Raw genomic sequence first — 25,903 nt, forward strand, 5'->3', positions numbered from 1 at the left:
CTTCTTCTCCATAAATAAATTTTTCCTAGGGAAAGATACATATTGAAATTATCCAAGCACCTTCTATGACCTCATCACGTACATTGCTTTTATTGGGGCCTTGCGATATCTCCCTCAACATGTCACTGAAATCATATAAAATATTTTATTTGTGCATGAGCTCAGACCTTAGATTATTAGACGAATAGTCTAGTATCTGAAAATGTACTAAAACTCTGTTGGCAGTACACTTGTGGTACAGTACGTTAAGTGATGTAGGGAGGACTACATTTCCAACGAATATTATGAGAGTAGTGTTTGCTTTGGTCGACAGTTGTGGCCGAGCGGTTCTAGGCGCTACAATCTGGAACCGCGCGACCGCTACGGTCGCAGGTTCGAATCCTGCCTCGGGCATGGATGTTGTGATGTCCTTAGGTTAGTTAGGTTTAACTAGTTCTAAGTTCTAGGGGACCTTAGAAGTTAAGTCCCATAGTGCTCAGAGCTATTTGAACCATTTTTTGTTTGCTATGCAAAAAGTTATGTTGAACACCTCCAACTTCACTCTACAATGCGTACCTTTAAGAGAACGGAATTACATCAATGGATGTCTGTGGCATCGGTCGAAAACTCAACAAAAAAGGGTGTTATATAGTGATTTCAGTGTACTCACATCTTTCAGTCATAAACTTTGAAGAGTCCTGAATGGACTGATCATCTGTGGAAACATACATTGACGAGGCAGCTGAAAAGTGTTCAGCTGTATGTCTGCGAAAGCCCTCTCTTCGAAAGTCGAATTTCATCTTGGGCCCCAACAAAAATTCGTTTTGGTGGGCAATCGAGGTGACAGCACCGCAGTCAACTCTGACGCAGCAATCTTGCAGGCATTTCTGTGAAACCATATGTATGATACAGACAGAAGATGGAAGAAGGACAACACAAAATGATTACGTCGTTACGTCACGTCACATCTGACGTAGTTTAATACCAAATACACATTAGAATTTACTTAAGGGGCTCCGGAACGCCCTATACTTGCAATGTTAAAATAACGCTTATAAATTACATCTTTCTTCACAAAGTATTTGAGGTAGTTGAACTTTTTACAGATTATTTATTGGAATATGGGCTACAACTTAACACAGGGATTTTAGAAAATTTTAGTTCAGTTATTAAACATGATATTTTTTCAATTGTAATGAAAATTCACAACATTTTTTTGGAATTTTTTATTTATATATTCAAAAATATACAGTTTTTTGGAAAAAGGCTGTGTTAAATTATGCAGAAGGTACTGTGTAACATTTACTGAAAGTTTGAAACAAATATGTTTGGAAGATCCTTAGAAAACATGTAATTAGTATGAGAAAATAAAAGTTTTGGGAATCGAGCGACAAAGATTGGATTAACTTTTTAGTGTATTCCAGGTCCATAGGATGGATTATCTTCATCCTCTGCAAACTCCTCCTCCAGCTTCCTCTTGTTCCTCCTCCTGTTTACTCTTGCTTGTATTTCTAGACTCTTTACAGCCCTGTCTGCAGCCCGAAGGCGTTCCTTGTCTAAAGCAAGCATCGCTCGTACCATGTTAGAACCTATCTTCATTCCCATATTTCTAAATACCTTGCACCTTACAATGTTGCCATCATTGAAAGTCGCAACAGCATCATACACACCAAAGTGAAGTGTTTCTATTCCAACAAATACAGTCTTGGGGATTCTCGACCATATAATACTATTTACACTTTCATTGGGGTTTTGATTTTTTCCGTGAATACACTTTTTCAACAGTTCAGGTGCTGCTAAGTCTCTGAAAATAGGTTAGCCACAACACATACTTCATCTCACATCACTAAAATGTACCTGATGAACACGGACGTTAATAATAACACCATTTGACAGCAGTTTAACAGCGCCACAGAGGGTCACGCCCATGTAGAACACATTTCAAAAAATTTTTTAAAATAGTTGTAGTCTTCGGAATTGAATAAATTATATATCTATTAAAAGGTAATAGTCTGCAGATTCAGAAAACGCAAAAAGTAAAAATTGAAATTTTCATGATTTTGAGCCTTTCCGGAGCCCCTTAAAATTAAAAAAAAAACAATCCTGTTGGAAAAACAGCCGCAACTGAGCATTATAAAAGAGGTTGAAAATACCGTTTCAGTTATAAATTATTTTCACACGATCAGTTTCGGACTATTATAAGCCCATCCTCAGGTGTCGTAGACATGCTGTGGTCCCCGAGCGCTGCGTGTACCAGACGCGGTGTGCTGCCTAAGAGCGCAGAACAGGGCCAAGCGTCAATCTGATTATGTTCAGCAAACTGCAGAATCATCCTGAAAATTTGTAGATGAGATAAACAAACTTACCCGTCGTTCCGTAATGAATTTGTTTTCAACTCCGGACAAACAAGATTTGAAGAGGAAATGCATATGAAAAGAACCCTGGAAATTAGAATTGCTGTATCAATATCAACTAACACCAGCGCCTTAACGTGTTCGTATGCAGTTATGCCGACTGTTAATCTGGATGGAAAATTGGTTGGAAAATTATTTATTGAGCCGTCAGAATCTGGAGGTGCTGTGCGCCTATGATTCTTTTTCGTTCGGTGACCTTGCAACGGCAGTAGGGAATATTTACATCACAGGCAGGCAAGAGTGCGAAAATGGGCGAAAGAGAACTATAAATATAGTATGAGAACTGCTATTGTTCAATTGATGGTCAAAATAACTTGGTTTTGCTTGATTTCTGGTCTGAGTAGTCTGAGGCTGAGTATAGAAATCATGTCCTTTTAGAACTAACTGTTGCTCCGGAAAAGTGTGTGACGTAGCAGCTGATACCACCTGGAACCACTGGACAAATTTAGCCTCTGAATGTTGGCTCTTTTCCGTGCCTCTGAGACATGTTATCGTACTATCTGCAGCTATGCCTTAAAGGATAGCCGTTTTCACGATAAGGTCCACGACGGATTCGCATTCAGCTGTGTGCCTTCACATTCCATCAGCGGTCATCACCCCGTTCACTAATTTGATACTGTATGCATTCTTTAACAGTTGGTACCCATCTGAACGTCCTGCACGGATGGTAACTTCAAAGGTGTTCGCCTTAGATCTTGATTTTTCGAAGCTTTGAGGCGCTCCATTTTCTATTCGGTGTTCATGATACAAGTTAATGTTTGGTTTGGAATATTTCTTGAATGTGGGAGACGTCCAATTTTTGAAGAGTAATACGTTACATCCGAGAGGAGGTTGAACTCTACACTTCCCGAGCACTCAATTTCTGTCCGCTTCCCAATGCACGCGGTGAGTCATTAACGGCTAATATTGTTCACACAACACTTTCAAATGAGTCTTACTGAAGAATGAACTAGCCACCCCGAACTAACGGGTTGTTTGTTGATGAAGCAGTTAAACCTTTGGGTTTATCAATGACACTGTAACTCTGCAAGTGTCGGGAAAGAACTTGGAAGAGTAGTTGAACGGAATGGATAATGTCTTTGGAGGAAGGAGGCACTAAATCGAACTGGACATAACATAAATTGACCAAAAGAAGTAATCGGTTGATACAACTTGAGTTATCAAGGAATGGTCAGTTTGGTAGTGGAGGGTAGCGTGGGAGATAAAAATTGTAGATGGAACCATGGCTTGACTACAGTAAGCAGATTCAAAGTGAGATAGGTTGATGCTGTTACGCAGAGTCGAGAAGATATACACAGGATAGACCGGCACCGAGAGCTGCAGCGTACCAGCATTCGGATTGAGGACCACAACAACCACAACCATGAAAACAGAAACATCTTTTATGACTGTGTAGTCGCTAAGTCAAACAAAATGTAACGCCCAGCTAATTAACACGTCAAACTAAGAAGAAATTTTAGCAGTTTCTTATGTTATTTTTGCTAATGACTAACAGGGTACATTAACACATTAACTGTATCTATTAGTGCACTTAAATGTTAAGCTGAAGTTTAATTCTTTCTTAGGTTATAAAAAGAAACGTGTAAAACAGAAGGAACAGTGGGGGAGGCGCTATAGGCTCTCTTTCCAGATCCCTTACTGTTTACGGCGCCGCTGTTTGTGTGTTTTACGACGACTGTTAAGTTGCGTCGTTTCCACCCCACGGCGTGCGCGGCTTGTTTGGCCGCACGCTGGGGGATACAGTGCGGGGTCGCTGTCCATCGCCACATCAGCCCCCGGACGGACACAAATATTTACTGTCTCCCTCCACATATGCGTTGCGCAGTCGGTGCTGTGTACAGCCGGTCAACTCAGATTTTACATGGGACTTCTTAAACGTATGAAATATGCACCGTTTGTTAGGTTTTTGTGTTATGATAGCAGGTCTCATTCTGCTAAGCATATTCTGGCACTGGTTGTTACAAGTCGAAGTGGAGGATGTCTGGGACGGGAATAACGCCTCTTGAAAGAATACTGACTTCCATAAATGGATGAAAATGTCGTCGAAACATGTAAAAACTGAAACAAAATGCAGTATCTGATCAAATGTAACAGGAAACCCTTAGAAGTTATTACTAAACGTCATGAGAGACGGACTCATCAGTACAAAAGGAGGCGGTGAGCACTGTGTTGTCAGTAGAGAAGGAGTAACACGAGAATGGTGGACCAGCCATTGGACGCCACCTGAGTAACACATACATTAGGGACATCTTAATCATTCTAAAGCTGCCCAAGTCGACTGTTGGTGATTTGTTTGGACGCGAAAACGAGAAGGAACAGCCATACCTAAACCATGAGCAGGCATATTTCAAGTACTGCCGGACAGAGACCTTGAGTGTTGTAAAAATTGCATGAGATCAGCCAAAGGAATCACTCTTTAGTTCCCAACTCCACCAGCAGTTCAGTTAGCGCAGTAACAATGTGCAAGGAGTTAAAAAGAATAAAGTACAATGGTTGAGCAGGTCCTCATGAACCACAGATTTCAATAAACGGTAAGTGACGCTAGAGCTGTAAACAGCGACGCCATTGGACATGGATGATTGGAAACGGGAGATTTGGAATGATGAATCAGGCAGTACCCTATCTCAACCCGATGGAAGAGTTTCCGTTTGGAGGCTGCCTGGAGACGTTATTTGTCGTCAAGTGTTGTGGTATCGGGATGTTAAGGTGTGCTCCCATTATTGCGCTTTTTTGGGGTGGAGGAGGGGAGGTCATTAGTGTTCTGACTGGTTTGATGCTGATCGCCACGAATTCCTGACCCGTACCAACCTCTTCATCTCAGAGTAGCACTTGCAACCTACATCGTCAACAATTTGCTGTATGTATTTCAATCTGTGTCTTCCTCTACAGTTTTTGCCCTCTAAAAAATGGTTCAAATGGCTCTGAGCACTGTGGGACTCAACTGCTGTGGTCATAAGTCCCCTAGAACTTAGAACTACTTAAACCTAACTAACCTAAGGACATCACGCACATCCAACCTAACTAACCTAAGGACATCACGCACATCCATGCCCGAGGCAGGATTCGAACCTGCGACCGTAGCGGTCGTGCGGTTCCAGACTGTAGCGCCTTTAACCGCTCGGCCACTCCGGCCTGCTTTTGCCCTCTATAGCTCCACCTAGTACCATGGAAGTCATTCCCCGATGTCTTAACAGATGTCCTATCATCCTCTCCCTTCTCCTCGTCAGTGTTTTCCACCTATCCTTTCCTCTCCGATACTGCGCAAAACCACGTCATTTCTTACCTTATCAGTCCACCTAATTTTCAACATTCGTCTGTAGGACCACATCTCAAATGCTTCGATTCTCTTCAGTTCCGATTTTGCCACAGTCCGTGTTTCACTACCATACAATGCTGTGCTCCAAACGTACATTCTCGGGAATTTCTTCCTCAAATTAAGGCCTATGTTTGATTCTAGTAGACTTCTCTTGGCCAGAATTGCTCATTTTGGCGGTGCTAATCTGCTTTTGATGTCCTCCTTGTTCAGTCCATCACTGGTTATCTCGCAGCCAAGGTAGGAGAATTCATTAACTTCATCTACTTCGTGACCATCAATCCTGATGTTTTCTCACTGTTCTCATTTCTGCTACTTGTCATTACTTTAGTCTTTCTCCGATTTACTCTCGGTCCATGTTCTGCACTTACTAGACTGTTCATTCCATTCAGCAGATCATGTAACTGTTCCTCGCTTTCACTGAGGATTACTATGTCATCGGTGAATCGTTTCATTGATATCCTCTCATCCTGCTTTTTAATTCCACTCTTGAAATTTTCTTTTATTTCCACCGACTTACAACAGATTGAACAGTAGTGGCGAAAGACTATATCATTGTCTTACATCCTTTTTAATCCGAGCACTTCGTTCTTGGTCGTCCGCTCTTATTAGTCCCTGTTGGTTCTTGTACATATTATATATTAACCCTCTCCCTACAGCTTACCCCTATTTTTCTCCGAATTGTGAATATTTTCCACCATTTTACACTGTCGAACGCTTTTTGCAGATCGTCAGATGCTACGAACGTGTCTTGATTGCCCTTAAGAAAATACTACAAGCCGAAGGATATGAACAAATTTATGGCATCGTGTAATGCGTACTGTAGAGGAACATTTCGGGGACGACGAGAGTATCAGCATGACAATGCACGGCTATGTAAAGCAGCATCTATGGGGTACTTTGTATGGTTTTGGCACAATAATATACCTGAAATATATTGACTAGCTAAGAGTCCCTACCTGTATCCAATGCAACACATTTGGGATCAGTACGAACGTTGAATTTGCTCCAGACCACAGCGTTCAGTATCACTACCTCCTGCGTTTTCGCCGCTTGAGCTAGAATGGGCTGCCATTCCTTCACATACACTTAGACACCTTACTGAAAGTGTCCACAGTAGCGTTCATATTTATGTCTACTAACAATTGTCTCGGCATCCTTGATCAGTATATGAATATCTGTAACTACGTCAGTGCTACCTAGAACTGTCATCTGTAAACTAGCTGCATACTAACTGGTTATACAGACGCAGCAAACTACAACAAGTAGACATCATGCACATGTGAAATTCTGAAAAAAAGGTACACAGTATATCACTGAATATTTTCACAAGAAATACTTAGGAGATAGGAAGACAAATATATTCTACTAATAACAGGAAACTAAGAAAAGGCTGGAACACGTTAGTCAATTACTAAGGAAGCTAATGATCTACTTGGATTACGTAAGTGGTACAAATGAAATACCATTTACAGTTGACGTGTATTTGCTTCCCTCAACAAAATATTGCAATGCGGTGCGTGGGTCAATCGAGGGACGTTGGTTCGTCAACGACACACTTCCTTGTTCAGGGTGGATGAATGGAACAGAATACAAAGTTCAGGTTAGTAAAAATGCAACATTGTACTACACAAAGTGGTATCATGGTCGCCAGAAAATTTTATTCACAAGTGTTATTAATTTTGTGCACATAAGATACTGAGCTTGTATAAACTAGGTTTTCCTTTTGTCAATGAAATGCTATATTCCTTCACCACTGATTCTGAGAAGTTACCTACATGTCGCTTAGGTCGCTTTAACATAGCTGTTCTGCGTTGAAACTGAAATACTCAGGGAACAGTGCATTAATCTGGTCACTTACGATGAACTTATAGTGTTTCGTGGTGACAGATGGAGGGGAGTCCGGCTGTGTGCTGTGATGGCTCACGGGGTAAATGTTGAAATGGTAGCTATGGTAGTGTTGTACTTAATATGAGAATTGAAGTGAAATCAATATTTGCCCATCTGGGCGATGACCAGAGTGCAGGTTCGTACTATCCAATCATCCAGCACAAAAGCCCACGATTTATGAAACGTTAAGTACGTACGTGAAATATTAAGGATGGAATAAGTTAATGAAAATGCATCAAAATTACCTTATCCAATACACGGATATAGTCTGTTTATGGTCATAGAAATTCTCCCTAGTAACTGGTACAAGAATAATTGTTAGACTCATCCATAGGAGGACGTCTTTATTCGCAATTTGAGGAAGTGTTATATAATTGACACTGCAGCAGGTAACTTCCAGTCCATTTACATTCATTACTTTCACAAAGGGTGTATAAATATCTTCCTCTCTCATCCACAAAACCAGTACAAGGAACAATTTTTCTCTATTTTCATAGAGCGCATAACGCTGCAAGTCATTGTTCGTTGTTATAGGATCTCTGGTGCACTGGTTGCAAGCTACGTAATATTTTAAATTGCGTAAAACAGTTTCTGTAGCAAAGGTAGAATCCCAGTCAGTGCGGATGGTTCCGGGTTGAGAGGGAATACACCAAAATATAGACATCACTAAAACATTTATTAAAATCCGACCATTAGTGCAGTTAGTTGCTCCCCCAAGTGAATTTTCGTTCAAAAATAACCAAGGTTCTTTCGCAGAGTTGAAGCACTGCACCAAGGCAAACACAAATGATCATAACTTTAGTCATGGTTCAGTAACTAGCATATAACCTGTTACACATATCTACGAGGTGCGACAATAAAATAATGAGACTGATGTGGAAAAAAAATGTCATTTACCGTTTCAGTCAAGTTTAGTGCTGTCTCCTTCAAAGTAGTTCCCTTCTGATTGCATAAAATTTCTGGAATTCATCTTTGTAATATCCTCCAGGACCCTCGTCACAGCTTTTTGGACATCTTGTGTTGTTTGAAAATGGTGTCCCTTGACCGCCGTTTTGACTCTTGGAAACAGAAAGAAGTCGTACGGAGCAATATCTGGTGAGTAAGGTGTCTGTGGTAGTACTGAAATTTGTTTTGAAGTTAAAAATTGCTGTATTCACAGAGCAGTATGGGATGCATTTAAGTGCCTGTTGTTCGGACGTCAGTCACAGTTCTTTGATTCAAACTGACTGTGTTATGTCGTCGTGTAATTGTAGTAGTCGTCTTTCTATGCAATCAACAGTCACAATATAGACATGCCTTCTCCTCCTGACCGAGATTTTCTTTTTTCTTTTCTTCTTCTTTTTTTTCAGTACCACTTGCGACTTACGTCCTCAGTTATTTGCTGGATTTATTCAAATGTCTGTCTTATCTACCGTTTTTACCTTCTGCAGCTCTCTCTGTAGTAAGTTATTCCGTAATGTCTTAACAGACGTCCTATCATCCTGTCTCTTTTTCTTGCCAGTGTTTTCCACATAGTGCTTTCCTAGCCTACTCTTCGCAGAACCTCCTTATTCCTTAGGTTATCAATCCACCCAATTTTCAACATTCTACTGAAGCATTTCGTTCTTGGTCATCCGGTCTTATTGTTCCCTCATAGCTGTTGCACGTATTGTGTATCACCTGTCTTTCGCAATAGCTTACCCTCTATTAGAACTTAGAAACTCTTGCACCATATTAAACTGTCGAACACTTTCTCCAGTTCGACAGCTCCTATGAATGAGTATGGATTTTTCTTCAGTCTTCCTTTTGTTATCAACCGCAAAATCAGAACTACCTCTCTGGTGAAACTTCCTGGTAGATTAAAACTGTGTGCCGGACCGAGACTCGAACTCGGGACCTTTGCCTTTCGCGGGAAAATGCTTTACCAGCTGAGCTACCCAAGCATAGCACACGCCCCGTCCTCACAGCTTTAATTCCGCCAGTACCTCGTCTCCTACCTTCCAAACTTCACAGCTCTCCTGCGAACCTTGCAGAACTAGCACTCCTGGAAGAAAGGATATTGTGGAGACATGGCTTAGCCACTGTCTGGTGGTTGTTTCTAGATTGAAATTTTCACTCTACAGGGGAGTGTGCGCAAGGTTCGCAGGCGAGCTTCTGTGAAGTTTGGAAGGTAGGAGACGAGGTACTGGCGGAATTAAAGCTGTGAGGACGGGGCGTGAGTCGTTCTTGGGTAGCTCAGTTGATAGAGCACATGCCCCCGAAAGGCAAAGGTCCACAGTTCGAGTCTCAGTCCGGCATATAGTTTTAATCTGCCAGGAAGTTTCATATCAGCGCACACTCCGCTGTAGAGTGAAAATTTCATTCTACCTCTCTGGTGCCTATACTTTTCCTAAAGCCAAACTGATGCTCATCTAACGCATTCTCAATTTTCTCACCCGTTATTCTGAATATTACTCTTGTCAGCAACTTGGTTGCATGAGCTGTTAAGCTGATTGTGCGATAGTTCTCAAACTTGTCAGCCTTTGCAGTCTTTGGAATTGTGTGGATGATGGTTTTCGGAAACTGTAATAGTGGATCCACCATCCGTTCCCTGTCGCCCTGTTACTTCTTCCTCCGAGTTTTAAGCGCAACAAATGCTTGAGGTATGAGCCGTCTCTGGTTCAGAAATGAATCATGCCCCCGCTGGGATTGACACTTATCATTCTCAGTCGCTCCCGGACATTCTGCATCTCCATCTACATACATACTCCGCAATCCACCATACGGTGCGTGGCGGAGGGTACCTCGTACCAAAACTAGTATCTTCTCTCCCTGTTCCATTCCCAAACAGAACGAGGGAAAAATGACTGCCTATATGCCTCTGTACGAGCCCTAATCTCTCTTATCTTTGTGGTCTTTCCGCAAAATGTAAGTTGGTGGCAGTAAAATTTTACTGCAGTCAGCCTCAAATGCTGGTTCTGTAAATTTCCTCAGTAGCGATTCACGAAAAGAAACGCCTCCTTTCTTCTAGAGACTCCCACCCGAGTTCCTGAAACATTTCCGTATCACTCGCGTGATGATCAAACCTACCAGTAACAAATCTAGCAGTCCGTCTCTGAATTGCTTCTATGTCCTCCCTCAATCCGACCTGATAGGTATCCCAAACGCTCGAGCAGTACTCAAGAATGGGTCGAATTAGTGTTTTATAAGCGGCCTCCTTTACAGGTGAACCACATCTTCCCAAAATTCTACCAATGAACCGAAGACGACTATTCGCCTTCCGCACAACTGCCATTACATGCTTGTCCCACTTCATATCGCTCTGCAATGTTATGCCCAAATATTTAACCGACGTGACCGTATCAAGCGCTACACTACTAATGGAGTATTCAAACATTACATTCTTTTTCCTATTCATCTGCATTAATTTACATTTATCTATATTTAGAGTTAGCTGCCATTATTTACACCCATCACAAATCCTGTCCAAGTCATGTTGTATCCTCCTACAGTCACTCAACGACGAGACCTTCCAGTTAACCACAACATCTACATCTACATCTACATCCATACTCCGCAAGCCACCTGACGGTGTGTGGCGGAGGGTACCTTGAGTACTTCTATCGGTTCTCCCTTCTATTCTAGTCTCGTATTGTTCGTGGAAAGAAGGATTGTCGGTATGCCTCTGTGTGGGCTCTAATCTCTCTGATTTTATCCTCCTGGTCTCTTCGCGAGATATACGTAGGAGGGAGTAATATACTGCTTGAGTCCTCGGTGAATGTATATTCTCGAAACTTCAACAAAAGCCCGTACCGAGCTATTGAGCGTCTCTCCTGCAGAGTCTTGCACTGGAGTTTATCTACCATCTCCGTAACCCTTTCGCGATTACTAAATGATCCTGTAACGAAGCGCGCTGCTCTCCGTTGGATCTTCTCTATGTCTTGTATCAACCCTATATGGTACGGATCCCACACTGCTGAGCAGTATTCAAGCAGTGGGCGAACAAGCGTACTGTGACCTACTTCCTTTGTTTTCGTACTGCATTTCCTTTGGATTCTTCCAATGAATCTCAGTCTGGCATCTGCTTTACATATGATTAATTTTATATGGTCATTCCATTTTAAATCACTCCTAATGCGTACTCCCAGTAATTTATGGAATTAACTGCTTCCAGTTGCTGACCTGCTATAGTGTAGCTAAATGATAAAGGATCTTTCTTTCTATGTATTCGCAGCACATTACACTTGTGTACATTGGGATTCAATTGCCATTCCGTGCACCATTCGTCAATTCGCTGCAGCCGCACATTGCTATCCACCCTATCCAAAAGATCATTTATGTAAATAGAAAACAACAGCGGAACTATACAGTTCCCTGGGGCACTCCAGATGATACCCTCACCTCCGATGAACACTCACCATCGAGGACAACGTACTGGGTCCTATTACTTAAGAAGTCTTCGAGCCGCTCACATACTTGGGAACCAATCCCATTTGCTCGTACCTTAGTTAGGAGTCTGCAGTGGGGCATTGGAGAAGAATGCATACGGACCTCTTCGCAGTTGTCCCACAGTCTGTGAATCCACTTTCGAGGCTCCGAGCTCTCTCGAGGTAAGCATGTGCATTCGCTGGCTGTGGAAACGCGGTGGTAGACCTAGAAGAGGAAGCCCCCCGGAAGAATGGCACAGTGGGTGACGGCACGCCGCTGTGCATGCTGGCCAGTGCCGATTGTGAGGAACTGCTGGCGGCGCGTCAGGCAGCAGGCAGCGAAGGAAGGGAAGCGCAGCGACGGGAAGGGAAGGGAAGGGAAGGGAAGGGCGTGCTGGCGCGGCAGGGACCTGTTGTGCGCCGCCGGCTGCCTGCCGCCGTCGGCTGGCGGGCCGTCAGTCTGCCGCCGACTGCCCAGGCGCGAGCACCGCCGCGCGGCCGCCACTCTGCCACGCCACGCCGCCCCACGCTCTCCGGACGCCCGCACAGCCGGCCTCCGCGGAAGCGGCCTCCCGCTCGCCGCCGGATCCAAGCCTCACGAGAGTGCCGCCGCCCGAGTTCTCGCCGAGGTGCAGTGCAGGTCGTGTCGTTCGTGTGTGTTCCGACCTTCGATCGGTTTCTTATATTTCTTTGGCGTCACATAAGTACTGAACTACGGTTGCTAGGAGTATACGCTGTGCTGCGCTGTGAACAGTGCTGATCATGTGATTTTTCTGGTGAGTCTCTATTGGATTTACTGTGTTGCTTATAGCGTTCGTGTTACTACTGCATAGTGCCCACTGAACACAAATCTGCTCCTTGTTGAAGACTGCTTGATTATGTTTCTCGTAGAGTTACTCGTATAACAATAACTACTCCTTGACAGCAATACTGAACCTGTAACCAACTCGATTGAAAGCTAGTATCAACAGTGACACTTGCTTTCCAACACTACCGTTTATTTACAATAACAGACACTCAGTTACGTTTAAATTTCTACCTGTTTCGCGTGCTTTCTTTTCGGTGACTTATACAAAGCACATTTTCTTCGTTCAAGTGCTCTGTCCGTTACATATGGCTGTATGACGCAGTACAAGGTTTGTCTTACGTGAGCCAAGATGTGTGTCACCAGTGTTCGAGAGATTGTTGTAATGATTCTTTAGCAGACGTAATATTTGCAATATTTTCATTTGTATTTTGTTTTCAACTGTATCTATATCTAAGGTTACATAACGCAACGTAAAACTAGAGCTTCTGTTAAAAAATATATTATTCTTCATCGGTCTTCGCATTTTCACTTTTTTACTAGCGACAGCTCATCGTGTCATTTTAAGACATTTTCGAGGTTTACCGTTTACAGTAATGCACGAGTTCGTTAAGAAACATCGTTTCTCTCCACCCTCCACGTCCGTAATTGGTTGACAAAAGAGTTAATTATATTACAGAAATGCCTAGCGCGAAAGATAGAACACAGTGACTATAGGATACCGGTTCTAAGTGTGAAAGCTGTTCAAATCTACCACTGCTATTTCGTAGCTTAGCGTTGGACGTTGTTTCACGAACAAACGCTCGCGTAGTGTATTCTGCGGAACACGTGGACTTGGCCTTACTGCGCATGAGCTACGGAGCGCGATGCTGGGAACGCATGGCACACTGTGCACAAACAGAATAACCGTTACCACGTGTGATGGCTTGGGCAGTCTTCGTAATCAGACCCAACTACGTACTTGACACATCTGCTTTTGTTTTCCTAAACACTTATTGATATAAGCATTTTTAACGAAAAGTGGTTGCCATAGTCGTTTACCCTCACAACAGTTCCATGATGAAAAGACCGCTTCAGCAGTATCTTAACTATTTACTTACGACCCAACTAGTTACAAACGCTCGCGTAGTGTATTCTGCGGAACACGTGGACCTGGCCTTACTGGCACGAGCTACGGGATACATGTATGTTGGTTCAAACAATAACCAATAGACAACCTAAAATTCTCTGTCCATTTGTAACAAAAGGGCTCATCCGTCCGGTTACCGTTAAGAACAAAATTGTGAAATAAATATGTATCCCCGAAGACTTGACTCTAATGCCATAAAACTAATTGGATCACAACTAATATTTGTCATGCAGCTGAATCAGCCTTTTTCGTCATGACAGAATTCTACAGCTGCGGGCGCCCAAATACGAAAATGCCTGCCTCTGAGTGTTGTCCAACATATAACTGAAATTCAGAGGCACTGCTGTTCCAGTGCTACTATTAAGATGTGAATGATGCACAAGGATTAGGGGAAAGGTAAATTTCTCCGTCTTCATTACTCGTTTCGAAAATTGTGAACACAAGGGGATGTAGTGCAATGCAATGAACAAACATGTGTACACTCCATTTCTCCACATTTCTCTTATTTGACAATGCTGGAGGTTGTGTACATATTCTTAATACTCTGAATTATCTCCATACACGAGAAATTTTAATACGAGATGAAATAAATGCCTTCACTTCTTTTTTGTGTATGTCTTATCTGTGCTTGACGAAGAAAGAATGAAGTCCCTGCAGCTTCAAGAAAGACTAGACTTAGTGTAAGTAAATTGCAGTTTATGTGAATCACATTACTGCATTAGTTTGAAAGACAACCACCTAATCTGATCGGCTATGTGAGACCTCTTGCTTTTACGTATATGAACCCTTTGGAATAAAATGGTTCAAATGGCTCTGAGCACTATGGGACTTAACTTCTAAGGTCATCAGTCCCCTAGAACTTAGAACTAATTAAACCCAACTAACCTAAGGACATCTCACACATCCATGCCCGAGGCAGGATTCGAACCTGCGACCGTAGCGGTCGCTCGGCTCCAGACTGTAGCGCCTAGAACCGCCAAGCCACTCCGGCCAGCCCTTTGGAATAATTTCTGTAAATGGTTACATGAGTAACCATAATAACGTTATTTCGAATTTAGTATCCGTATACGTAAACCATCAAACTTACTCGGGCTTTCAGATAAACCAAAATGTTTCAGACTAATTCTCTGCAATCGCTGAAAATTACTGGAATCACTGAAAATACTGTGTGAGGATTTAGTAATCTAGGGTTTAATAGAAAATACTCACCTAGTTCCCGTATACAGTTTTTCTTCCGTTTATGGTTCACTACGAAAAACACTTAACGATAAACCATGAAACATTATCCAGGAAGCATTTTATGACTACTGGGCTAAAACCTAAAAAGCGTATTCTATCTCAGACAGCTGTGGTGTTTATGATGATAGTAACAATCGAGTGAAAATCTTGGAAACCGACAGACTTCCTCTTGCGGGAAGCACAGAGATGGGAGAGCGGCAGTTTGATGAATCACGGGGTCACTGAACTAGTGACTGTTTAAGAAAAGGAAAGAAGAGTCCTAGAACCCCAACATCCGCCGTGTAACCTTTAACCGGATAACATTTTATGGCGGGAGTTATCAGGCGCTACGCTACGAGGCGAGCGGTAAAATATTTCATGCTCAGCTGTAACCGACACCCCCCTGTCCGATCGGCTATTTTACGACCGCACGCGAGTGCACTTCGACCTCTGACCTGCGGTGTACTTTCTTCCGTTTATTGAAAAGCCCCGGCATTAAGCGCATGATGAAAGATACTTTACTGTTCCGACGACTAACAAATCTACTGTGCCATGACCCTGTACAACACAGAGCTGACCGCCATGCAGATAACATGTACAGATCTTGGACACATGGACGGATTTAAGGAAAAGCGGGCAGCAAAAGTACAGTTTACCAACAACGACATACACATTTCATGAATTAGACGGTTTCCTTGACGGAAAATATACACACAGAAGTAACGCCGAACATACCTTCGACAGTTGTGGAAACAAGCAGTGAATGAGCGGTTTTTACAAACCTGTTGATTCACTCCTGCGATAAAAGTCGTATACGAGGCTTGTTGCAATAGGAAGAGACTGGTGCCATAAAATGTGTGTACTTACCGAATATGCTCAGTGAGCGTTGACCACCTTCGATGTAGGACTCGTTTGAGTCCTCGCACGCCTGACGTCCTTCCTTCCACTGCCCAAAATATTTCTGCATTTAGTTTCTTGTGAGGTTGCGCGGAAGCTCTTTGCATTGTTCGTGCCTTTTGGCCGAATGCTAGAGAACGATTTTAGGAAACCGCTCGTCAAGTGCAACTAAGTAGATAACTTTTGTTCAAACTTGATACAGAGTAAGGACAAAGTTGAAGATCGCAGTTTCGAAATAATACGAGACGATGAATAATTTCTTTGTAGTGTGAGTAGCCTCATTTCTATCATGTCGTAGTATTTAGCGAACTGAAGCACGATGTCACTGATGGTAACGTCAATTTTTTAGGAGATTACAAAGTAATATGTTGGTTAAAACTTTTCAGAAAAAAATAAGTCCTGAATCTAGAGAAATGTGTAGTTGTTTGGCTCTTAAGAGTGTTAGTGTAACAGCATTTGACCGTACAATCAGTACTTTACAGTTGTGCCGGATATGCAAGTACTCGGGAGTAACAATGCATGGGGACATAAAAGTAAAATTATCACAAAACCTTCGCCGTACCGGTACATTAAGTATGTTCTTCGTGATTACCTGCTACTACAAACCGTAATCTAAGGACTACAGTATTAAATTTTTTACAGTTGGAATGTCGTCTGTGTGTGCGAGGGATCTACATGAAACTACAGTAATTCGTTGTATATGCAATGTAGTGGGAAACAAATGGTAACATGATTGTCTTACTCACTTTAAAGTGGTCCCAAAAGTGCTGTCGAATATACCAGAAAGAGGATAACATTCTTTTTATTAGCTAGTTGAAATCTGGTCAGTTAAGTTGAAAGTCAAAGTCGTAGGCATTTCAAAGATCCTTACGTAATGATTCCATAGCGATCGCCAAGACGGAGGATCCATTACGATTTCAGCTGGAGAAAATAACTAAACATTATAACGCTTCATCTGTGAATGAATCGAAAAGAATCTTTAGTATTGTAGAAGACTGCTGTGCTACAGACTGAAGTATACAAGCAAACTTCCGAACAGGCTTTGAAAGCCCAACGCTACCTTCCGGACACCGTGTAGTCCTCAGCTCTCAGGCGCTACCGGATTTTGATACGGAGGGGCACGCGGTAAGCTCAAATGGTTCAAATGGCTCTGAGCAATATGCGACTTAACTTCTGAGGTCATCAGTCGCCTAGAACTTAGAACTAATTAAACCTAACTAACCTAAGGACATCACACACATCCATGCCCGAGGCAGGATTCGAACCTGCGACCGCAGCGGTCGCTCGGCTCCAGACTTTAGCGCCTAGAACCGCACGGCCACTACGGCCGGCCACTCTGCGGTAAGCACATCGCTCTCCAGGCCGTTGTCAGTTTTCGTGATCGGTACGAACCAAAGTGTATAAATACAAAATCTCATGAAAAACCATGATTTAGTTTGCTAGAGACGTCATGGTAGAGGTTTAGCGATATTGCGCCACTGGAGGAAACTCATCTGTTGGGTGGGCTCGATTTCGAACCATGGGCGTCCTGACAGATAAGCCAAATATTTAATACAGTGCCACATCACTGTGGTGTACCAATAAAATTGTCTTACCGTCAGAACGTACAAATTGACGCCTTTTATACCAGCATCACTTGGAAGTTAAGCTAAATTATGACAGTCGATTTTTGCACAGCACTGTAGAAAGCTAACGCATACACAGCGTATCATGGGCGAACACAACGCCTTACGAAGTTCAGTGGTGGCACTGTAAGAGATTGCTGGCGGCGCCAGCAGTGTAAGGTAAATCTTTGACAATGCCAGCCGCTAGTGCTGATGAAACGTTAGAACAATCACTCATTGGCCGAAGATAGCGAGACAAAAGCTAAAAGCCAGCACATCAACAAGTGGCTACGTAAGCGTTAACAGTTCTGTGTAATGTATGTCTGTTAACTTTACTGAATCATATACAGCTTCCTATTCTTTTCAACGAAGTTATCTGGTATAAGAGAAATCCCATTTTATGCTGTTCCTTTTACATTCGTCATGTTTCTGTAAATCATTATTTTTTCCCGATGACGATATTTTATTTCTGGCACTCAGATTCCCATCTACGTTAAACGTCTTTCAGCGAAGCCCATCGCCATTTGACGCTTACAATGCGCAGTCATTATTTAATTGCTGTTTAGGAACACATATTTAATGTGTCATTTAATATTTTTGTCTCTTCACTCCTTTAATACTTTCGGGCTGTTTACTTTAAAAGAGAATTCATTGTACTTCGGAGCACATAGCTGGGATGGAATGTCATAACGAATCATTGCTGAAGTGCACTGTTTCAGTGTTGTGGTACTGCGACTAGAAGCCAAATATCGAATCAAGTTAGCTGCTTTCACTGTGGATAGTGTGTTCTTCTCATCTTTGACATTACAGATACATCTAAAGCATGCATTTGTAGTGAATACCACTGTTTTCCTTACTGTAATTTAAAGTTTCTTCGAAGGAAGGGTTTTATCATTCGTCGAAGGCGCCCAGTGGAACAGCAGAGGTCCTATGGGAGGCTGTCCTGTCTAGAATTACGAGTGTGGTGATTCAACCAACGTGCCAAGATCCTCGATGGTTCCAGGAGGCCATCACTAGAGTGTAAAAAAATCCAATAAATAAAGATACGTCATATTTTTCTCAAGCGAATTTGTAGGACCGTTAACCGTTGCAGACGAAATTTTCCTAATTTTACAAACAGTGAATTAGAACACTGCATTAAATTTATTGGATATTCCACCGTATGGAAAGCTTAAATTCTGCTCTATTCATCTATTCTTTCATTTATTTAAGTTATTCTGTGTATCTCAGGACGATAACATTTGATTATCTACGATATTTGGGTGTCTTTCTTCTGGACCAGAGGATGTTTCCAATATTCTTGATAGCTTATGGTATTTACAAAATTACAAGAAAGCACACGAATTTGTAATTGTTAAGTGACGCACTAATTTCTTGCCGTTATATTTTCTGTAAGTAATTTTACAGCTATTTTACGTATTATTTCTGATGCATATCGGTTTATTGTTGTCCCTCATTTAGCCAAGATTTACTTCTGTAGATTATTGAAAGTAATATCCTTATCTGAGTTTTTGTGAAATATTTTCCTTCTGACAGAACCCCTCAGATTCGTTATGATTTCTCCGTGTAGCAAACGGCACGTGTGCCTTTAAATGATGATCGCACTTCCTTATTTCCACTAATTACTATTAAGTTATGGTATCTCAGTGAAAGTACGACGACATTAAAATCCCCGATTCGTCTCTCATTAAGCTTAACCGTTTCACAGTGTTTGTTGTGCAGCACTTCTACGAAGAAGACGCAATCGGGAAGAAGTCGCTGACAATTATTATAATCGAGGAGAAACTATTTGGATATAAACACAAATTTAATTTCAGTACGAAGAATGTTCACAATACGAAAACTATAAGCCAGACGAGTTTAGAGATACTAAACCATAAGAGTTAAAATAGCTGCCATTACAGAGTACAATAGCTTTCCTGAACATAATGCCCCAAGCTGATAAATTCCATTCTCGATTTTGTATGCTGTGCATAGTTGTGTGGTTACCGATTTCACAGAGAGTCACGTGCCCCATCATTTATTCCTAAAGGGAGCAGCCGGAGGCTGGCGGTCAGTTCCGATGTGGAAAGTGTTAGCTATGCCCTGCGGCCGTCCGGAACGGTCTTTAGGAGAGCGTAAATTGCTGCTGAGGGGGGAACCGGACTGCCTTAACCTACCAGCTGACTGGTAACTGACCGTAGCGAGCGATATGGGCCCGTCGGACTACCCTCATTTAGTCATCCGAGGATTTGTCCACTGATAGTTATCCGAGCTCCTCCAGTGGCCTTTCAAATATGGAAACAGTAATCAGCGAAAACCTGACCTAACGTACAGGTTGTTTATAAACTGGTTATACCACAGTAACCTTTATTTGTGAAAAACGTAAATAACTTACAGAAGTGTTTGACACATCACTGGATGTAGTTTATCTTCAACTTTTATTTACAAATGTTCAGTGTGGCACCTTTTGTAACATGGAAAATGCCCATCTGTAATCAGTTTCCTGCCAAAGTTTACAATGAAACTCTTGATGTATGCTGGCAACTGCTTGTGTTATGCGTTGGTGCCGCTCGTCCACATTTTCCGGAGACAGAGAAACAACTGCTCTGTCTTTCATGTAACGCCTTTCGTAGGAGACCATTGCGGTTAAATCAGGTGTTCGTGGTGGCCTAGATATTGTTCTACCACGTTTGATGAAAGTCGGCACATTCCTAGGAGATATGCGACAACTTCACGACGATAATTTGGATGCACGCCTTCTTGATGGAAAATAAATCCTGTGCCCATATCCTGTTGTAACTGAGGATTAGATAATTTTCAGGCATGTCCAAGTACGAAAACCCAGTTACAGTTGACTCGGCAGAAAAGAAACACTGTAAGTCTGGTTACATCCTACAGCACAAAAAAATTTGCCTTCGGCGAATCCGTAAGTGTTTGATTTTTGTGACGTCGTTTCCACTCATCCCATATCCGAACATTACGCCGATTCACTTTAACGCAGGTATGGAAGATGGTATCGTCACTGGACACCATTTCATTAAGAAAATCATGTTCTGTCTGCAATTGTTGAAAAATTTGTACGCAAAACTCAGCTCGTTTTTCTTTGTCATTTTCTCTTAAAGCTTGCAACAGTTCCAATTTGTAGGGTTTGCATCAGAGGCGTTTCCGTAACACCGTCCACTCTGTAACACTAGGCGTATTCAGTTCTGAACTGCACGTCTTGTTGACTTACCTGACTACGAATGTAAGACAGCCAAACTTGATGAATTGCTGCGTCATACACTGCAGGATATAAAGTCCTGAATTGTCTCTGAACTGTAATAGCGGATATGGATTCACGAAACCGTAAACAAAACTGCGCACACTCTGCACCATTATACGAGTCCTTGATGACGGTCGAAATAACACATTCGCGCATGCCGCCTAGCGGGAACTTTGGGATCTAACAGTGTTAGGCGGAAATAATCTTGACGATATACTGCATTCAGTGCTGTGTCAATAATTCATGTAAGTGATTTACCCTTTTCGCAATTAAATATTACTTTTGTATAACTAATTTATAAACATGCAGTATTGTTTACAGGCATAATTTCAGTCTCGTCAGAGGAAGGATCTAGTCTGCACTACTTTACTGAAATACTGAATAAAGCACTCAGTCAACTCCGTATCAGAATTATTTAGTATAGTAGCGTTTAGACTCAAAAAGTAACTTAGACAACAGCCAACGATTATTTTCTTAGTCATATACCTAATTAGTACGAAGACTCTGTTTTCAAAACGTATAATTTGGTACTGTTACTCTTCTATGTCGGGCCTTCCCGGTATCACTTTTTCTACGTAGCTTATTTTTCTGGGAAACAAAGTGGAGTAAGCAGCTACACAACTATGTTTATCAAATAAATAACAAACTTCACTAACTATCCCGAGTAACGTAACATGTGTTAACTGGAGGCTGGAACGTCTTGTCAGGACACCATAACATAATTTCCGCTTGTTTTCCTAAAAACACTTTAGGTTAATATTGGAATGGTTCATTCAGCAAACCCGTTGTCGATTTCTTTAAACTTCCAAACTTTACAGCACACTGAAATACATCGCTCTTTACAGGATGTGAAGAACGAAAATTGCGAAACTACACTGTTGAATAAGACAAATTGTTTTATTTTTAAAGGCCCACATAGTTAATATCTGTGCGGCTCGCAGACGATAATCGGCCTGCAAGAAATCGTAAAGTGTAATTTTCAAACTGGATTATGGTGGTTTAACTCAACTCGACCTGTAGAAGAGTCACCCAATAAAATGAGAAACATGCTGTAGGACAACAGCGAGTGATGATAAGCTATATCAGCCTTTTTTACTTACAGGACATGTTAAAGTGGAAATTAGAACATGGCAGAAGTATTGCACTATTGCCATGGATAAACGGTTGTCGTAATACACTATACACCACTCGGTGAGGTGTTTGATGCAAGTAACTCAGTCTATGGAAATCTGACGTCATCGATCGGTTCTCACTGCTTCCTGGTCATGGCCTACTTTATTTATCACTGTGTTTAGTGTACCAAACGATTACTGACTGGCGCAGTTAACGAACATCGAAACGATATATGCGACATTCAGATCGTCTCGTTGTTGGCATGTTAGGCGCGCTCATCGTTTATTGTCTACAGTGTAGAGTTAAGAGTGGGTGAAAAGTAATCTGTATCGGTTAGTTTTATTCTGTTCTCACCGTTCGCTTCCACCCGTAGTCACCTCAACCAGAATATTATTAGACCGCGTACAGTACAAGGGGACTTCAGAAAGGAAACATCACATTATTATGGCAAGTCAAAGAATTTTTATTGAATTCTGCACTACACTTCACAGTGAGACAGATATATGAAATTATTTTTCATCATAGTTACCAAATCTCTGTAAACAACGAACAGAACTTTACTTCACTTCATCGACAATAGAAATCTACTCCTTGGACACGGAGTCATTCGAAAACCGCTGTGTCCTCAATGGTGGAAAATCTCTTTTCCTTGAGATTTTCTTGCCCCTCCTTCCAGATCAGCATTATCCAAGCCTGTACATTCTTGCTAGCATCATTTCACTGGATTTGCATGAGGCCCACTTATCGTCAGGATTTCACGGTGAATCTATGTGAAGTTTAGACGTTTTCCAATAAGACTCATACTATCCCAGTGCTTCATAACTGTCTGCAGGAGACCAGGTAGAGATGGTGATACCCACATTACTAGCCCAACCCGCTCAATTCGGCAACTGGGGGAAACAATATCTAAATGTCCTCTGACATCAATCGCAAATTTTCTCCCACCCTCACTCCAGTGTACGGAAACTATTCATTTATTAAGTTCTGAACGGTCGCGAAATCGAAACGATAGTGAAATTCTGATGAAACTTTACACAGCTGTGTTGTGCATTGTCTGTACTATTCTCGTCGATCGCTTCATGTCGCTCTTTTTAGTTCTAAGCGCCAGTAAACACGTAACGATGCCTACAGAATAATGTCTCCCGCAGAGTACGAGTTCCTGCTGAGAGATTGCGCCTGATTTCATGCAGCCCACATAACATAAATGTTATACATTTCCTTCTTCATGACAATTCTCGTTCGCACAGTGCAGGGACAATGAAGACGCTCCTGCAGGGTTTTGCAACGAGAAGTGTTTGATCATGCACCTGGCAACCACGACTTGGATCTCTCTGTTTTTTCATCCCTGTTAATTTGAACTAATGCCTATTAAGACAACATTTTGGCACAGGCAACGAGCTGCAGCCCACCGTAGAGAATTGACGGAAATCACAGGCGGCTGCCTTTTTGACTAGGGTATTGGAAAGTTGGTACAATTCTACGACAAACTTCTAAGTCGGAGCGGCGACTATATAGGGAAGTAGCTGGAAGTTGTAGTGAATACTGCAAGTAATAGGTTTTTGATATTTACTGTTGTTTCCATTTCGTGACTAATCGGACCTATGTAAACGAATAGACCTCGTATTTCTTATGTAGAAGGGAGGAGGGAGGGTGGGAAGCATTTGATGTACGATACATCGATACAAACTGGAAAGAGCTGTCTTCCGTTTGTCTGAAGCTCCAGATATGATCATGTAACACCTGATTATTTTTAGGCGATCATCAGGACAGAAATGGTAAATGTGCATTGATGTAAGCTGACGACTTTTTCAAAAGATCTCTAAAACAGTATTCTTAAAACGGCAGCCTGAAAACCATCTTCGAAAATCAATAGCATCAAATCCTTCAAAGAAGCCTAACGGACTTATTGTCTCTTAAAGAAGTGTTTCTTGTAACTCCAATGATCACTCTAAAATTTTGTATACGCATTGTAAAAAAATTACACTCATTTATTTTTTTTTTATTTCCGTCATCGTTAGTTACTTTGCTGCTTAAATAACAAAGCTCCCTTACTGCTTTGTGTCATATCCGAATCTCATTCCTTAGCACCATCTGATTTAACTGAAATACATTTTATTACCATTGTTTTGTTATTGTTGATACCGGTACCCATCTTACAATCTCTTTTCAAGACACCAAACATTCCGCTCGACCGCACCCCCAGTCTTTTGCCATCTCTGGCAGAACTATAAGTCATCACCAAACCTTAAAGTTTTTATTTATTCTCCGTGAATTTTAATACTCTCTCTAAATTTACCGCTGCTTTTCTTCACAGCTTCTTACTTTGTACATAGAACAATATCAGTGATAGGCTACTGCTTTCCTCGATTCTTACAACAGTAGTCTGGCTTCTATACAAGTTGTTAATAACCTGTCACTCCTTGTATTCTACCCTGCTGCCTTAAGAATTTCAGACAGTAAAATGCAATCAAGATTGCCAAAAGCTTTCCTTATACGTAAGTTTTCCTTTCTGTAGAGGCCATACGGTATTTCGACGTGTATCGTACCTTCATCTTCAAGTGACTTCTCGCATTCGCGAACAGATCTGACTAATATTCGCCCTGTTTGGATATTCTTGCATTTACGTTTTCCTTTTCTTTCTGTAATAGATAATATGTCTTAGCCGTTTAAATGTTGGAAACGTTTCCATTTGCAAGTAATGGAACCATAATTTTTTTCTGAAACCGATGACATGTCCCACTGAGTTGATGGGAATGTCTTATTCAGGCTAAGAGCTGCTGTATGCTCGTCTGGCACCTTGGAACCTGTCCATCTTCCCATAGAGCAGTGTGGTGTCTGGATAGCCGCACTGATGTTTGTCTGGCGGGTAGCGGAGTCGCTTTTAAGCTGTCACCTTACGAAACGAGCAGTCGTCCTAAATCATGAGAAGGGTTACCGTTACGTCAGCGTCTTCAGGACTCCACTTCAAAGACGTGCCGTACGTATCTCAAACCTTTCACAGTCACTGGTGCTTTAAGACATCCGGGTGCTTTTTTCTCACGTGGAGGCTATCGAATGACCGTCTTTAGTTTGTGGTGTTCCATTTTCCGTCATGCTGTGCCAAAGTAGAGTTGCCAAATAAATAATCTTAGCCTAGAGGGAATATTAGAAACCTTGTTTCTAAGCTTTTCTTCTAGTGCTAGAAAACGAGTAGAGATCCCGATGACAGTGATACACTGAAAAAATAAATCTGAGAGAACTAAATCTTTTATTGCTGAGAAAACATTTACCACTGTCATGGAAAGCATTTAGTAACAGTGCGTGGCGCAAAGGTAGATAACTATAACTGAATCTCGATGCTATTGCATGTCATGAAAGTGAATCTGAAACGTTACACTATTCCTCACATTTGTGAGTGACAACGTAACATTACGGCAAAATTACAGATCACATAAACATTGCAAAACTTCAAGGAACAATACCTGCTACGTTCAGTAAGGCCCCCTTTCTGTAAATTATTTATTCCTGTAAGCAAAGTAAGATATGGCAGTGGCCAGCTATCGTAGCGATTCAGCGGTATCGTAAGGTTTCTCCAAGACTACAAAATAATATTTCACTACGGAAGCTGTCTCTAGGGTGCCACAAATTTCTGGCAACACTTTTCAAAAATCATGCGCAAAGAAAAATTTTCTGTGAAACATTTCAGATACATGTAGAAAGTTCGTGTCATCCACAGTTTTACAGTTAGATGAAAGAAACTTCATAAGGCGGCAGTTTTGTCACAGTTTAGGCAGTATCGGAACATATAGTTATTCGTGTTATTCAAGGTAACCGTATCTTGACGACCACCTGTTCATTTTTGTATTTCTTTCGCTCAGTAGCCTTTACAGTGAACATATTTTCAAGAGTGTGTGTCGTAAGAAGTTTTATTGC

General features: G+C 41.8%; 1 protein-coding gene across 1 annotated transcript in view; it reads left to right on the forward strand.

Annotated features, from left to right (window-relative positions):
* Nucleotides 1–12,457: 12,457 nt before the first annotated feature.
* LOC126088432 (discoidin domain-containing receptor tyrosine kinase B-like) overlaps nt 12,458–25,903 on the forward strand; it is a 209,284-nt gene continuing 195,838 nt past the window's right edge. Inside the window, exon 1 of the mRNA XM_049906578.1 lies at nt 12,458–12,757. The gene's annotated coding sequence lies outside the window, so the exon portion shown is untranslated. The remainder of the gene's footprint in view (nt 12,758–25,903) is intronic.

Source organism: Schistocerca cancellata, chromosome 1 (assembly GCF_023864275.1).
Source record: "Schistocerca cancellata isolate TAMUIC-IGC-003103 chromosome 1, iqSchCanc2.1, whole genome shotgun sequence".
Classification (NCBI taxonomy): Eukaryota; Metazoa; Arthropoda; class Insecta; order Orthoptera; family Acrididae; genus Schistocerca; species Schistocerca cancellata.